The following is a 16,999-nucleotide window of genomic DNA, read 5'->3' on the forward strand; positions in this document are numbered from 1 at the left end:
AAAACAACAAAACAAGATCAATAATATAAACAAAAGTGTAAAGAGATGAATAAAATCTTAGTTGATATGTTTTTTTGTTAGAGTTTATTATTGTACTTAGAAAAAATTAAAATAATTGAGAGTGTAAATAAAATGACATAAACACGATAAAACAAGATCAATAATATAATAGAAAATGTAAAGAAAAAAAAGAACCTTATTTAATTACTTTTGTTAGAGTTTTTTGTTTACTCTTTAAACTTTGCTCTCTTTTTGTTGGTTTTTTTAAAATTTAAATTGTGTTGCCTTTTCTTTTTCACTTTTAGTGTTCGTTGAGAAAATACACTCTAAAACTGATTAATTTTTTCTCGTGCTTTCAAGATTCTATTATTATTTTTCTTTGTTTCTTGTATCTTTCAAATTCTTTTTTCTTTCTTGAAAGATACTTTTTTCCAAACTCTAAACCCTTTTTAATATTGTTATATTTTTTAAATAAAGATTTAATCATTTTTACAATTTTTTCTTGACAACAATAAATATATATTTTTTACTGTTTCACTCTTTTTTTTTAAATCTACAATTACTTTGACTATTTTGAATATAAAATTCTTATCTACTAATCCACTACCTATTTTAAAATTAAAAATTAAACTTAAAATTTTTAAATTAGTTTTTATCTATTATTTTTAATTTTTAAATTATTTTAGAAAGAGACAGAGATAAAATTAATTATTCAAGTATCCAAATCATTAAATTGGTAATGCTACACACTCTCATGTATTGTTGTTCCACATGAGATGCATGATACTTATGAGATGAAGGGTAAAAGCCATTCTCTTTATTTCTTTGGAGCGTTTCCATAAGAATTAATTTCTTGTTATAAAAAGAAGTTGCCCTCGTGGAAATTTCAGCTCCACTTGCATTCCCTTCTCTACTCCTACCCCATACACTTCCTCTTAGGAGTATCCACTTCTCTACTTCTAAACCAAAAGAGGCACTTCTCAGTGTAAATTTTATATATTAATTAACAAAACATTTTCCTTAATTAAAACATGAATTACATGTGCACAAATTATCCTACTTATGATCACTAATTCTCCCCCCCCCCCCCAATAAATAAATAAATCTCACTGATCATTGCCTTGAGAGATAATGCATGGCAACCCTCGTTTTCTATAAACAGTACACAAATTAATAAAGCAATCTCTCTCTACAAGAACAAAATCAAATGAAGAAGTAGAATATAATGGTTTATAAGTAGATTCTGAAGATTTTATTTGCTAGTTTATTTCAGCTATGATTACGTTTTGTCTTCACCGCTCCTTAATTAGTTTGAAAATGGTTTCCCCCCCTCAATTAACAAAATCAGCTTAACAATTAGCAAAACTGATACGTTATGTATAGTCAAAAATACTAGCAGGATACTCTAATATATTTATTTAAATACATTAGTCATTATTAATTAAGATTTTTAAAATTAGGCATGTTTCATAAACTTTATAATTTTTTTATAAATTTAATTTCAGTTAATAATAATAAAAATTGTGTTAGATATTGTAGTTTTAGCACTACTTGTCTATCTTTTTTATTTATTTATTATTATTATTGAAATTATGGTTTCCATTACTGAATTATGTGTTTCTAGTCAATGAAGATTGCCAAATTTCTGAAACGTAATATGATAATAGCCTCACACGTAAGTTAACATAGTTGTGGTTAACTCAGTCAACTGATGAACTGGTAGTTGTGGTTAACTCAGTCAACTGATGAACTGGTGTACCCAAATCAAAACTGTAATTTGTGAAAAAAAAGAACTAATTAGTGGAACTTGCTAAATATTATCAATCACATATTGATCACATGCGTAGCAAAATTATGTCCACAAATATAATCTGCGAAAGAAAGAAAAAAGATTATAATAATTATTAAGATGCTTCTATTTACTTACCTAGAGAATTGGATCCTTAATCTTTCTATAATCTTGATTGATTTTTCTCAGTTTGTTTTTCTCCAAGTGCCCCACGTAAATTTGACTTCAAAATATTAGTTGGATCAATGCTAGCTTAAACGAAGATGCTTTTCTTGTGTCGAAAACGACAAATGAATAATTGGGTATGTCCCAATTCAAGTAGGAAGCTTATAGTTTTCTTTATTATTTTTCCTTATACGATCGAGGAAATATTGTATATTTCTTTCTCCCCGTATTCAAAAAAGCTTTATGCAAAATCTTGTTGCCATTGCTGCATTAAAGTCTACATTTCTATTTGCAGCAATATATTTTAAGAAACATATTATAATCCCCTTGATTATTTTAAGTAGATATTGATCCCAATCAAAATGGATGGTAGATATATTTCTCTCTTTATATACACTAGCAAGTCATATATGGTACTCACAAATCACTTTTAATAATCTTTTTCATTTATTTAATATTTTCTTTATCAATTATTATTTAATATTGATTGTAATAGAAATATAAACTTCATTTGTTTTTTAATAAAAAAATTATTTTAAGTTTATTAACATTAACTCTAAGGATTGGTTAATGTTAGCACACTATTTCTTTGTAAAGTAATAAAAATTGCTAAAACAATTTTAGAAAAGACACATAACATTATTATTGTTGTGTAGAGAATGATGGAGAGGCTTTCTTCTCTTTAGTTTATGTATATACCAATCAATATTGTATGCGTGTGTAATGTTAATTAATATGATAATTCATTTAAATTATACATCTAATGAACTAGTGGGTTGAAAAATCATTTAATTATGTATCTCATAAAAAGACAAAGGCTAGATTACACTGGAGTGTGACCACCCTACACACATGCATGGAGTTTAACCCATGAGAAGATCACAACTCACAAGCACTTTAGCACGGTTATGCATAAATTTAATTAACCAAAGACTATTAGGTAGAACTGAACTAGTCATTGATCTTATGGAGAAGACCATATATGATCAGTCTTCAAGAGAATCTCAGATAAGAGATTAACCACTTGCTATTCCCTTTTTGTTATTTTTTTTTTCTAACAATAATATTCTTGAAGGATCGATGGACCACTAGGCCAATTATAGTTTTGGTATATATATTTATATAACAAAGCGTTTTGTTTTTATTAGAAATTATGTAAGAAAGCGTTCTTGTTGCTTATATGAGGTGGGAGAGGTGATATAATCTACCCTTAATATAATGTTCCAAAGATATAGTTCAAAAATAATAATGCCATAGGTAGTAAACAACATCAAAAATATTCTTCGTCCATCAAATTAAATTAGTCAATTAGAACGCAGAATTTCCAACATAGAGAGGCAACATGCACAGAATGGTTTACCAGGTTGTCACGTAATATGCATGTTTGAAATGTATAAAAGATTTGGTAGTACATGTATGAGTGATTATTTTTATATAATTAATAAGCAAACTGATTTACCAAAATTTTGTTAATTTGTAATTAGCATATATCATTCACCAATATACACATTACACATGTTATGGGTGAATGGAAAGTGAACAAAGAAGGAGATAATAATTTTTTTTTGATTTATTTGAAGACGAAAAATTAAATTACGAGATGATAGAAAATGATTTTTCAATTTATCTTGCTCACAGCTGTCTACAGATCGCTTGTAATTGAATATGGTGTAGAAGATGGCGAAACAAAACAAGGACAATATTTTCATAACAAGAGAAAATTTTAAATCGGTAGGTTTAAAACAATTGACAAAGGAAGTTGAGGATTTTTTTAATTTATTTATACCACATATATTATTTATTGAAGATAATTTTATTTAAGTTGGATAAAATCACTGTTGAAGATCAAATTCTCTTTTCATATATTTAATACAAATATAGTCATTGAAATTTGAATTTGAGATTATAAATTAAGCTGAGACAAGCTCCTGCTGAAAAGAAAAAAGAATTTACTTTAAGATTAGAATTTGTACACAGAAACATGGAAATATTTTTATTATGGCTATTTAGTATATTTTAATTATTATAAATTGCTTTAAAAAATAAATATTGAACTTTTTGCATCTTTCATACGAGAAACATCTTTTAATAAAATTTTCATTGTTAAGTTAATGTGTTTTTATAGACACAATATACAAACCTATAATTGAAATAAGCATATGATCTTGTTAACTAAGTATCTAGACACTAATTAAAAAATTAATAAATATTTTTTTATTAACAATTATGTTAACGGTATAAAAAAAATATAATAAGAGGATATTGATAACATTTTTAATAAAAAAAATTACTTTTAAATTTTTTAATCAATGTTTTAAAGACACTAATTATTATCATAAGTTTTTTGATTTTGTCAACACTAGTACCTATATTAATTTTGAGCAATTACAAATTAAAGTTTTTATCAGAAAGAAATTATTTCTTATATTAAATATATAAAAAGATAGTAATTGCTTTTTTAAAATCCACTTTTATTTACTTAAAATAAATTATAAATTTGATCTTAATAAAATCGATAAACTTATCGTAGTGATCATTTGATAATAAATCAACAAAAAAATTATATTCTAAATTAATTGACATAAAAAACCATTATATATATATATATATATATATATATATATATATATATATATATATAATATTATTGACGATGATAAAGCCACAGATGGTGAAGCAAAATATTAATGAATCAATGATCTCTAGTGTATGGCTTAACTTGTAATATTAAGTTGGAGTTTTAATTAGAAAATATTTTTATGAAAGACGTATATGATTTAAATAATAGAAATTATTTGAATCGATGACTTGACCAGTTAATGGATTTTTAAAATTAAATCAACTGGTCCATTTGCACTCTTTTTTAATAACTTTTTCAATGTAATTTGTTTATAGCTGTAGCCTAAACTCCAGTTTAAACTGGATACAAACAGGCTATGAATATATTTTCATGAGTATGCGCCTTCGTTCTATCATATAAACATCAATTACTTATGAGAAAAGCTTGAAGCACACACTTTCTTGTGTATTTTTTGTTTAATAAACTCTTATTTTATTATTAAGTAGTATTCAAATGCAAAAATTTTAATATCATTGAAAAATATGTTCAAGAATTTTATTTGTAAAAGGACCTTAAGATTATCTTTTTACTGTTAATTATATTGTTCTTTGTATATAGACCTCTTATACATTGTATTTTTTTTAACTTTAATATGAATAATATTTAATTACAATATATTTTTATCTTCTTTCCTTATCTCTATTTCATCTTCCCTCACTCGCTTACCACTGTTTTCTAATTCCTTTATGGTATCCAAAGCTAACGATCTTAGCATCAATGGTGACTATTCAAAACCCTAACCTCAATCATTTGATAGTTTCTGTTTCTATCAAATTAGATGATAAAACTTCCTCACATAGAAGAGGCAAGCCTTAAGAACCATCCAATTGTTCAAATTGCAGAAATTTCTTGATCAATCTTCACGCGGAGACATGCCAAAAAAATACAAAATTGATGAAGATAAAGTCGTAGATATAGTTATGAATGAATATGAGACTTGGGATCAACAAGATCAAATGATCTTTACATGACTTCTTGCATCAATGTCCCCTAGTTTGCATGCTATGATGGTTGGTGGTGATCATTCTTTTCAGATATGGCGCACTCTCCATGCTTATTTCGAGTCATAAACTCGAGTGAATGTTTTATCGATTGAAAGCTTAGTTAAAAAGTATCAAAAAATTTGACTCTCTTAATTTGTAATTTGTTATCGATTAAGAAAATTGTAGATACCCTCACCTCTGTTGGATCGCCAATTGGTACGTCAGAACATATCTCCATTATTCTTGATGGTTTACCCTCTGAGTATAACCCTCTTGTAACTTCTATAATTTCAAGAACTGATCCATATACGATCTTGAAATAGAAAACTTTCTTGTCACTCTTGACAATTGTCTTGAACATCAAAAGAAGGAAGAATAAGGCAACTTTTGATACAAAACATGCAAGTTAATCTTGCACAAATTCAAGGCAGATTTGGAAGGCATCAGTCTAGAAGGTTCTCTGGTAGAGGGAATACCAATTTTTATAGACACAATTTTAGAGACAAAGGTAGAGGTTTTGGTCGTGGCAATGGAGGAAGAGGATCCAACAAACCTCAGTGTCAAGTATGTGGTAAACTTGGTCACATAGCCTTAACTTGTTACCATAGGTTCAATCCCAGCTATCAGGATAACTCTTCTTCAAATCAACAATCTTACTGTTCTAAAAGCCAACCTACTGCTATGGTTTCAAAAAGTGCCTTTAATGGTCAGTCAAGTGTTTCTGCTCTTATGACTGTCCCAGAAACATTGTATGATCCCTCGTGGTACCTAGATACAGGTGCAACTCATCATATCACATCTGACTCCTCAAATCTTATGGTTAAAGCTCCTTATACTAGAGACACCAAACTTAAGATGACAAATGGTGATACTTCTTCCATAAAAAGTATTGGTAAATCTTTCTTTTTTTCTCCCAAATCTTTTTCATCTTTTTTGTTTCATAATCTGTTGCATGTTCCTAATATTACTAAAAATCTTTTAAGTGTATCACAGTTTGCAAAAGAAAATAATGTCGTCTTTGAATTTGGTGCTAACTCTTGTTGAATGAATGTTCTTATGGAAGACAAGTTAAGGGATGGTCTTTATGCCTTTGATGACATTTACATACAGACCTTTTCTTCTATTGCTGATTCTGCAAATAATTATGTTTTATCTTGTAAATCTAGAGGAAATAATACTTTGACATGTAGTCCTATTTCTACATATACAAATAACAATAATAATTCTTCTTCTTGTTATAAATCTAGTTTGTATAAGTTGTGGCATTCTAGGTTAGGCCATGCTAACTTTAAAATTGTACATGTTCTAAATAATTGCAATATTTCTGTTCCTACACATTCTACTTTTTCAGTTTGCAAGACCTTTTGTTATGTTAAGTCACATAAATTGCCTTTTCCTTCATCTGATAGCTCTTATGATACTTCTCTCCAACTTGTTTACTCTAATATATGGGGCCCAACACCTATTCCTTCTTCTAAAGATCGCAGGTACTATATACACTTTTTAGATGCTTACTCAAAATACACTTGGATTTATTTGTTAGAACACAAGTCTCAAGCATTATCTTGCTTTACTCATTTTAAGACTATGATTGAAAATCAACTTGGTCTTAAAATCAAGTGTCTTTAAACAGATAGAGGAAAAGAATTTACTACTTTTTCTAAATATTTGAGAGATCATGGTATATTATATATAGACTCTCATGAACAAAATGGGGCAGCAGAGCGAAACATAGACATATAACTGATATGGAACTGTCTATGCTTGCCAATGCTTCTATGCCTCTGAAATTTTGGGGTGAGGCTTTTTAGTTTGCTATTAATGTTATAAATCAGCTACCTACACCAACTCTTGGACTTTCTAGTCCCTTGGAAATTCTTTTAAAGAAAATCTCTGAATACAAATCCTTAAAGGTTTTTGGATGTGTTTGCTATTCATGTCTGAGACCTTATAATAAAAATAAATTGAATTTTAGGTCTCAAGAATGTGTGTTTCTTGGTTATCATTCCTCTTACAAAGGATATTTGTGTTTGTCTAACAGTGACAGGATATACATCTCAAGGCATGTTTCTTTTAATGAGGATCTTTTTCTTTTTTTGCCAATCCACACTTTTTGAAAGAATCGAAGCAAAATTCTGTAGAAGATATCTCATGTCCTTTGCCTTGTATACCTATTGTTCCTCTAATTACAGCTCAATATCTTCCAAATACAAGCACCACTATACTTAACGATGAGCCTCTGCCCCCTGAACTAGTGTTTCCTATACCTCCTACACCTTCCTAAACTAATGACAATACTTCTACCATTCCACCTTGCACTATCAATACACATCCTATGACAACTCATGGCAAATATGGCATTAGAAAACCTAAAATATATTGTCACTTCCTCTTCAGATTTTGATACAGAGTATTTTCTCACAAAACCTTAGAGTGTTCAATCTGATCTTGCCATTCCTCATTGGAAAATAGCCATGGACTTGGAATATGTTGTCTTTTTAAGGAACAATACTTGGATTTTAACCACCTTATCACCTGGCTGCAATCTCATTGGTTGTAAATGAGTTTTTAAGATAAAGACAAATGCAGATGACACGTTAAATAGGCACAAGGTCCGTCTTGTAGAAAAAAGCTTTCACCAAAGGGATGGCTTCGACTTTAATGAAAATTTCAGCCTTGTTGTGAAGCCAACAACAATTAAAGTTGTTCTCTTTGTAGCCTTAACTTGTGGTTAGCACATAAAAAAACTTGATATTGCTAATGCCTTCTTAAATGGAGATCTTCAAGAGGCTATTTATATGCAACAGCCACAAAGATATGTACGAGGTGATGGCTCCTTAATATGCATATTGAACAAAACATTATATGGGCTCAAACAGGCTCCTAAAGCTTGGTTTGAAAAACTACATCAAACTCTACATAGTGTTAAATTTACTGCTACAAGAAGTGATTCTTTCCTCTTTGTGAGGTTTTACCCTAAAAATACTACATTCATACTCGTATATATCGATGACCTTGTGATTTGTGACAACTGCAATACAACTATTCAAACTGTTATCTCTCACCTTGACTTCAAATTCTCTGTTAGAGATGTTGGATTTCTTGATTTTTTTCTTAGGCATTCAAGTCAATAAAACTCCAAATAGCTCTATCATATTGGCACAAACCAAATACATTACAGATATCTTAAAGAAAGCCAATATGCTCACTACTAAACCTGTCAAAACACCAATAGTAGCCAATTTAAAACTTAGCTCAAATGACTACAAATTTTGAAAATCTAACCTTGTACAGGTTTATTGTAGGAAGCTTAGAAATTTCCTTTGCAGTGAACAAGGTTTGTCAGTTTATGCATGCCTCTAAAGATGCATATTGGCAGGCTGTTAAATGTATATTACAACATCTTTGTTGCAAATTAGCTTATGGAATTAAGCTCAATAAATCAAAGGATTTTTGAATCACTGCATTTTGTGATGCTGATTGGGGTTAAGATCTTGATAATAGGAAGTCCACTACTGGGTTTTGTGTGTACTTGGGTTGTAATCCAATCTCATGGACATCTCGAAAGCAACACGCTGTCTCACATTCAACTACTGAAGTTGAATACTGCAGCATAGCTTCTATTACTATAGAAATTGCTTGGCTGCAGTCTTTTCTTGCTTAATTTCATATCTCTGTTTCACTTATACTAATGATATACTGTGATAATTTGAATGTTGTTCTTATTATTGCCAATCCTATCCTTCACTCTAAAATCAAGTACTTTAAGTTAAACTTATTCTTTGTTCGAGACAAGGTGTCCAAATGTGAAATCAGAGTTCATCACATCCCTGCTACAGAATAGACTGTTGATGTATTAACTAAGTCTTTAGCTTATTCTTCTTTGTCAAAATGTATAAACAAACTCATGGTACATTGTAATGAACCCATGATTTTGAGGGGGGTGTAAAGGAAACTTAAGATTATCTTTTTACTGTTAGTTATATTGTTATATGTATATAGACCTCTTATATATTGTACCTTTTTATCTTAATATGAATAATATTCAATTACAATATATCTTTCTCTTCTTTCCTTATCTCTATCTCATCTTCTCTCACTCGCTCACCGCTGTTCTTTGATTCTTTTATTATTTAATAAACAAAAAATGGGTGAGAAAATATAATGCTTGATATACTTCTTTCATTCTTTTTATCTGTTATATTTTTAACAATTTTTTCTTATTTATATATTTTTTAATAGTATAAGATTAATTTTTATCAATTATAAAATCTTAGGGAAAGATTTTCTTACATCGGTATAAGTCTAAAAACTTTTACATCTAATCTGAGCCTTTTATTTAACTTAAATCTAACGGGTTATAAATTATTATTTCACTAGATGTTAGATTTAAGTTAAATAAAAGACTCATATTAGGTGTAAGAGTTTTTAAACTTACACTGGTGTAAGAAGATCCTTCCCTAAAATCTTAATTAATTTAACATAAAAGAATAATTTAATAATAAGATAAATAAAAAATGATTTTAATATTTTTTTTTATCTTTTCATTGTTACAAAGTTTTGATTTTATTCCTTAAATTAAGTTTTTTTTTTTCATTTTAGTTCCTAATTTTATTAAATTCAATATATATTTTTTTTATCTATAGTAATGAAGTGATTATAAGTAAATATTGTTATGCGTCAATTTTGATATCACATGACAGTAATTTTGTTAGAGTATATCATCACTTGTCACCAAAAGCATTAAATTAAAAAAATAATTTAAATTATATATATATATATATATATATATATAATTATAAGACTAATTTTTTATAAGAAAATATATAGAATTAAAAAATATATTTAAACATAAAAGAGTTTATAAAAAATAATAAAATTAGATGATAATTTTAACAAAAAAAAAAGTTACATTTTTTATTAATTTCTGTCAACCTCTTAAAGTGACTAATTAAATTAAAAAAATCCCACAAAGTTCTAGCGAAGTCGTGCATTCCTTTCAGAAAAATGTGAACATTATATTCCTTTTAATCGTAAATTTTAAAAATAATAAAATTTTATTAAAAAAAATATTCATTATTTTTTAAACGATAAAAATGTAATTGATATTTTTTTAATAAAAACTTATTATTTTTATATACTTGAAAGAAATTTTAAAAGCTGATGATAACAAAAATATTATTTTTATTCATTTGATTCTCTCTTTCCCGAGCATATATAAATTCTTAGCCTTTTCAAACTCGTCATCAAAAAGTTTAATATTCTAAGAACCATTGTCCGTTTGCCACTTGAATTGTAAAATTATTGTCATCATTAGACTGAAAGGCAATAAACCTTCTTCGTTCAATGCATCTGTCAACATTAGTCTGCTTCCATTGACATTTATTCTCAAACCATAGACCAAAAACCTTATATCAGCAAACTCTTCCATGACCTAAACGACAAATACCTAAGACAGACATAGTTTTGTCCACATAAGTAATAAAGATATGTCACTAAGTCACAATAATACCTTCAGAAAAACATATACTAAGTTCTCTTATTTGGGCATATAAGGTTTGTGTCTCTCAACTTTGGTGAAGCTGCTTAGAAATAAATGCAAAACAATGGCACTACAAATTTTTAAAAATATTCAAATAGTGGACTGTAATTTAGCCGTGATCATTGATCAAGAAACAAGTTAAACTTCTCTTAATTAATGCATTTGCATTAACTTTTTTTTTTCTTTTAAAATAATTCTGTTAAGCATTATTTTACACAAACACATAGAATTGAAACACACAAGAATCAGAATAAGAACCACTCTCGATCATCATTCACTCACATGATAGTGTAAGGAAAAACAATTAACCAAACCTATAATTAAAAAGTGGCAAAACAATGAAAAGGTTGTTTACTTTCCTGCATGATATCTATATATGTAACCCACGATGGAGAAAATGTGTCAGGTAGCACTGTTTATTATAGAAAGAACACCAAAAAAAATTCAAAGTGACACATATTTAAAGAAAAACATTTATCATATATATTAAAAGTACAAAAGTATTCCATATCTACTTTTAAAATAATTTTAAAAATGACAAACTACATTAACTATTTCTTAATTTGTATCTTTATATAAATAGAGGCTCGTTAAAAAATTTCATTATAAATATTTTAATCTACTTCCTTACATATATTTAATGCTTTTGGATTTAAACGACAGATATTCTTTAGAAAAGATGATCCTATTCAGACTGGGAACATTTACAATATAATTACAACAACTCTCCTTAGTAAAACTTATTTCTATACACAAGTATAAAGTCATTTTTAAAGTTGGGTAAACGATAAATTCTCTTATTTATTTAAGTTTCATTTAAGGTAATAGCATACAAATTAAAAATATGATTAATATTTTTTATTTTTTCATATATCGTTTCAATTATGTCATTAATTTCACTTATATATTATAATTATTTATCAAATATTCAGAGCGTGCCAGAGTATAAATTCTTAAAGATACGTGAACGAATAGTTCATCCTAAATCTTTTATTAACAAGTTGAAATAAAGTAAGTTAAAGATGTTTTTATAATATTTTTATTTATATATTATAATTAATAGAAATTGAAATGTAATTTAAAATTTTATTATTTTATTTAGTGTCTCTGCTAATTTATAATTATAGATTATAAATATCATGTGCTTGAATACATGAAGGAGATACTCATGACTAAGAAATGTAAAATCCTAGATACCATATGCTACACTTTAATATTATGGCAGTTCTAAATTTTTTTCTTACTAATGCGATGCAGTACTTTCCTAATTTCAAAGACTCGTATCAAACTTCAATTTAGTTGAATAAATTTAAGAAAGAATTGGTACATTATGTATTTGAGAATTGCCTTAGTTAGATTTGTAGTATGGTATAACTTATTTGTATAAAATTGATCGATCTACATATTTAGAAAATCAGTGTTTATAAAATTAACTTTATTTAGAAATTCATAGTCCATTCAAAGTATTTTATTGATTAGAATTTTGGTTTGTAAATTTGAATATAATTTCTGTATATTGTAATTTGAACAATTATTTAAAAAAAATAATTTTTAAGGGTTAAAAATAAGAGTCAACTAAAAAATATAACCTTTCTTGGTTAGTGTATTAACTTTTAAGAAAAAAATCATCTTCTTAGTAATTAATAGATTAAAACCACTAATAAAAATCATTAACAGTTTCTTTAACAAACCCATTAAGAAATTAGGAACTAAAATTCAAACATTTCTTAACTCTTTAATATATAGCATGTAAAATCTTCAAATATATATATATATATTATTAACTACAAAATGCTCTAATATAGTATAAATAATTTTATGACAATTGTGTAAAATAATTAAAACTTATGTACAGATAACAATATGATTAACTATTGTTATATTAAAATTTTAAAATAAAATATAATTAACAGGCATAATTTTTAAGATGTTAATTAAAATAAAAAAGCAGTATCTATCAAAAACGAAAAACAGATGTTCAAATTAGTTTCCGAAAAGAAAAGTACAGGAGACAGTTTGTCTAAATTGATCATTAATTTATTTTTTCATGAATAAAAACATATGACCATCAATCATTTTTACACACAATCTTTCAAAAACATGAAAACAGTACTACTAACTTAATTAGTACTCATTAATAGTTCAAATTAATTTTTAAAAATAATAAACTCAAAACAATGAAAACACACAAGTGTCACACATTTATAATAACAACACCTAAATAATTTGATTTTTAAAAAATGAAAAATATTTACATTATTTTTCAAAGACTAAGATAGATATTATGCACTACTCAGAACTAAAATAAAAATAAACATGACCTGAGGCCTGTTGGACCCAAACCACTGTTTAAGATTGCTGACTTACAAATAAAGTGCTAGCAGACAAGAGTGGCAGATGAAGAAAGATTAGTGGTTTCGTTGGATGATGGGAACTACAAAGAATATATTGTGGGCTGTAAGCCTGGTATTATATATATTTGCTATTTTTTAAATATTTTTATTTAAATATATTTAAATAGTATTAATTTTGATGAATTTTTTTAAAATATATTAATTTTTAATTTTTTATATTCTTATAGTTTATGCTATTCAATGAAGTTGATATTTTTATTCATGAATATTTTTTAAATAAAATATAAATTTACAATATATAATTGTTTTTATTATTCTTATAAATAAAGCATTTGTCATTATATAAATAAAATCGGATATACTATATTTTAAACTTATTATTGTAATTTTAATAATTCAGTATTTATTAATTTTTTTATTATACATTCATAAATTCATAATATGAAAAATACCCACTGTTATTTTTATGTGTTTTTTTGTTATCTTTATTATTAATCTAATTATAGAAAATAATAATTTAAACAAAAATAATAAATAATAATATTAGAATAATGCTAACAAAGCATTTTCTAACACACTTTTTGTAATATATATTTTAATAAATGTTAGTTAATAATAAAAAATAATAATAGTTGGCTTGCATGCAGGAATGAGAGTGATTGGGGGAAACAAAGTGCTTTGATAATACCACTTGGTGTCGGAACTGGTACGAGGAAACTGCCGCGGTTTTCTTCAACGACCGTTGCGCTCTTGATTCTGAGCCACATGTTTTTGGCCTGTACTCCACGTGGTCGCTTCAGGGCCTTTCAAGTTTTATTTCTTTCCCTTCATATTCTTCATCATTGTTCTTATCATTAGATTCATTACATCAAATGAAACTTTATCTCTTTTTCATTAAAAAATATAAAGTCCCATTTTAATTTGTCTCAAACAACTCAAATGTAATTCAAATGTCTAATCCCATTTAAGGGGTATTTTGTATTTTCTTAATTAAAGGTAGTAATTTATCTTATATTTTAAAAATTAAAAAAATATTAATATTTTTAATGAAGTAATTAATCTCGTAAAATTAATTGTAACAATTGTTTTAAAATATTTTATTATATTATATATAAATTAATATATATCTATAATTGTATATAGCTTATTTCAAGTAGCAAAACAAGTTGGGGGAGGGTTTTAAATTTCTGTGTGCGGCTACTTGATGAGCAAGTGGCTCTGTATAATGACAAAGTACACAGCGTGTATTTATGTCTTTACATTGAGTTTTAATAATTTTGGCTAACACATAAATATATTGATATATATTATAATTTATATCACTTAAAAAGTCATTTATTAATAGTTTTAGTATAAATTGTATAACAATAAGTAAATAAATTCTCAGTATACACTTTAAAGATATTAGTTTAAAAATTAATAAATATTTTTTTTAAATTTAAAAATTATAAGGAAAGTTCATTAATAATATGTTTTTAATAATTTTGTAGTTTTAATTATTTAATTAATTTTCTTGATATATTTTATATTTTTATCTGTCACTTCAAGCTTTTGATACAAGAATTAAAGAGTAGATTTAATATTTTTATTTCTATTCAAAATTACCAAATGATTTTCTGTTATACTTTTTTTTATCACTTTTATTGAGTAATTTCTCTTTTATTTTAAGTTAGGATATAGTTGGTAAAAAATAATAAATATTGTTTTTAAATTTAAAAGTGATTGATATAAAAGATTTTTTTTTTCTTTTAGAAATTAAGGTGTAGTAGATAAAAGAAAATGGAAGGAATCCTCTCAACATTTACCTTATACTAATCAAACAAGCTAAATATGCATTTTAGATCTTAAAATATTAAACATCCATTAATCTGTATATCAAGAGTATCCCTTAACCGGTGGTTGAAGAACAATTCTTTTGAAATATAAAAGTTATCATAAGTGAATTTTGTTTCTTTAAATAAAGTTTTTTTTTTTCATACACATGATTAAGAATCAAATTCCTGTGAATCAATGCAAAATAATCAAAGTTCTATCATTATATTAAAGGGAACATTTATTTACTTAGTTAAATGGTTGAATGATATAAAAGAACTAATTTAACACATAATTAAATGGTTGAATGATACATAAAGCAAAAAAATGGTTGAATGATAGATATATTAGTTCTTGTTGGGTAGTTTTTATAAGATGTTTTTCGCCATTTAACTTGTTTTAGGAATTGTTTGAAAATAGAAGTTTTGAAGGAAAGAAAAGAGGAGGATACTTTTTTATTTAAATCATATTATTTAATTTAATAATTTTTAATAAAATAATATATTAAATTTTTTATTTACTAAATAATAAACTATTTATACATTATATTTATCTTAATATATTATTAGTTCTTGGCATGATGCACCCCGTGTGCATCGTTAATGCTTGTAATGGTAGATGCAAACTACGTTCGAGTGTGAATTCTTTGGCAAATTAGTAGAATTATTTATGGAAAATTCAAGAAAATAACAACGTGAGGCTCGTAATCATATATGTTATTAATGCATTTTTCCTGTAATTTTTAATGTACATTATAATTTCTTAGTAAAAAATTGTCTTTTCAATTTTTAATAAACACTGTTTAACAAGACTAAAATTATTATATTATTGAATTAGAAGAACACCCTAACAAGTTTATTAATGGACGATCTATAAATGCATTTATAAACCTTCTTATATTTTAAAATAGTCCCTAAAATGGAAGAAGTGAAAAAGTTAAAAATCATGTAAAACTTTAAATTGGTCTCTAAAAAATAAAAAATCCTTCAATTTAATCTTTACAAAAATATATTAAAATTAATTCTTAAATGTGGTCATTATGTATATTTATTTTAGTCCTTCAATCCATCCTTCAACCAGAATACATTAATGAATTCAACTATTTTAGTCTCTCAATTAGAATTCATTAATTAACTATCTTACAGGTAGAAATATAATACGTTAAATATAATTAATATGTTAATATCTTTAACCATGTCAATTAAGAATATTATGACACAAGTAACTAAAAAAATATTTTATTTTAATTCTTTTTACATAATATTTCATTAAAAATGTGCATGAAAATAAAATATTTTTAATCATTTTATGTTCTAACATTTTAAATTGACATAACTAGGGACATGTTAGTTTGTCAATGATTTAACATTAATATTATTAATAATTATTTAAAAATAAATAGTAAATATTATTAATATAGGTTTTGTTTATAATATATATTTATATATAATGAATTTATACTAAAAATATGATATATTATATTAATAAATAATTTTATTAATAAAACTATTAATATACACTATCAATATATTAATATTAGTATAATATATTATTTTATAGCATAAACTTTTAAACTTTATACTAATATTTTATTTTTTATTAAATAAAAAATATCCTACAAAATTTATTGTAACTTTTACAACTTTTGTTTGTCCGTAGGTAAATGCCGATGTTTTTGTAGTGTTTGGCATGAAAAATGTTCTATTTAACATTAATAATATTACTAATAGAGAA

Source organism: Abrus precatorius, unplaced genomic scaffold (assembly GCF_003935025.1).
Source record: "Abrus precatorius isolate BTA unplaced genomic scaffold, Abrus_2018 Scaffold8, whole genome shotgun sequence".
NCBI classification, from domain to species: Eukaryota; Viridiplantae; Streptophyta; class Magnoliopsida; order Fabales; family Fabaceae; genus Abrus; species Abrus precatorius.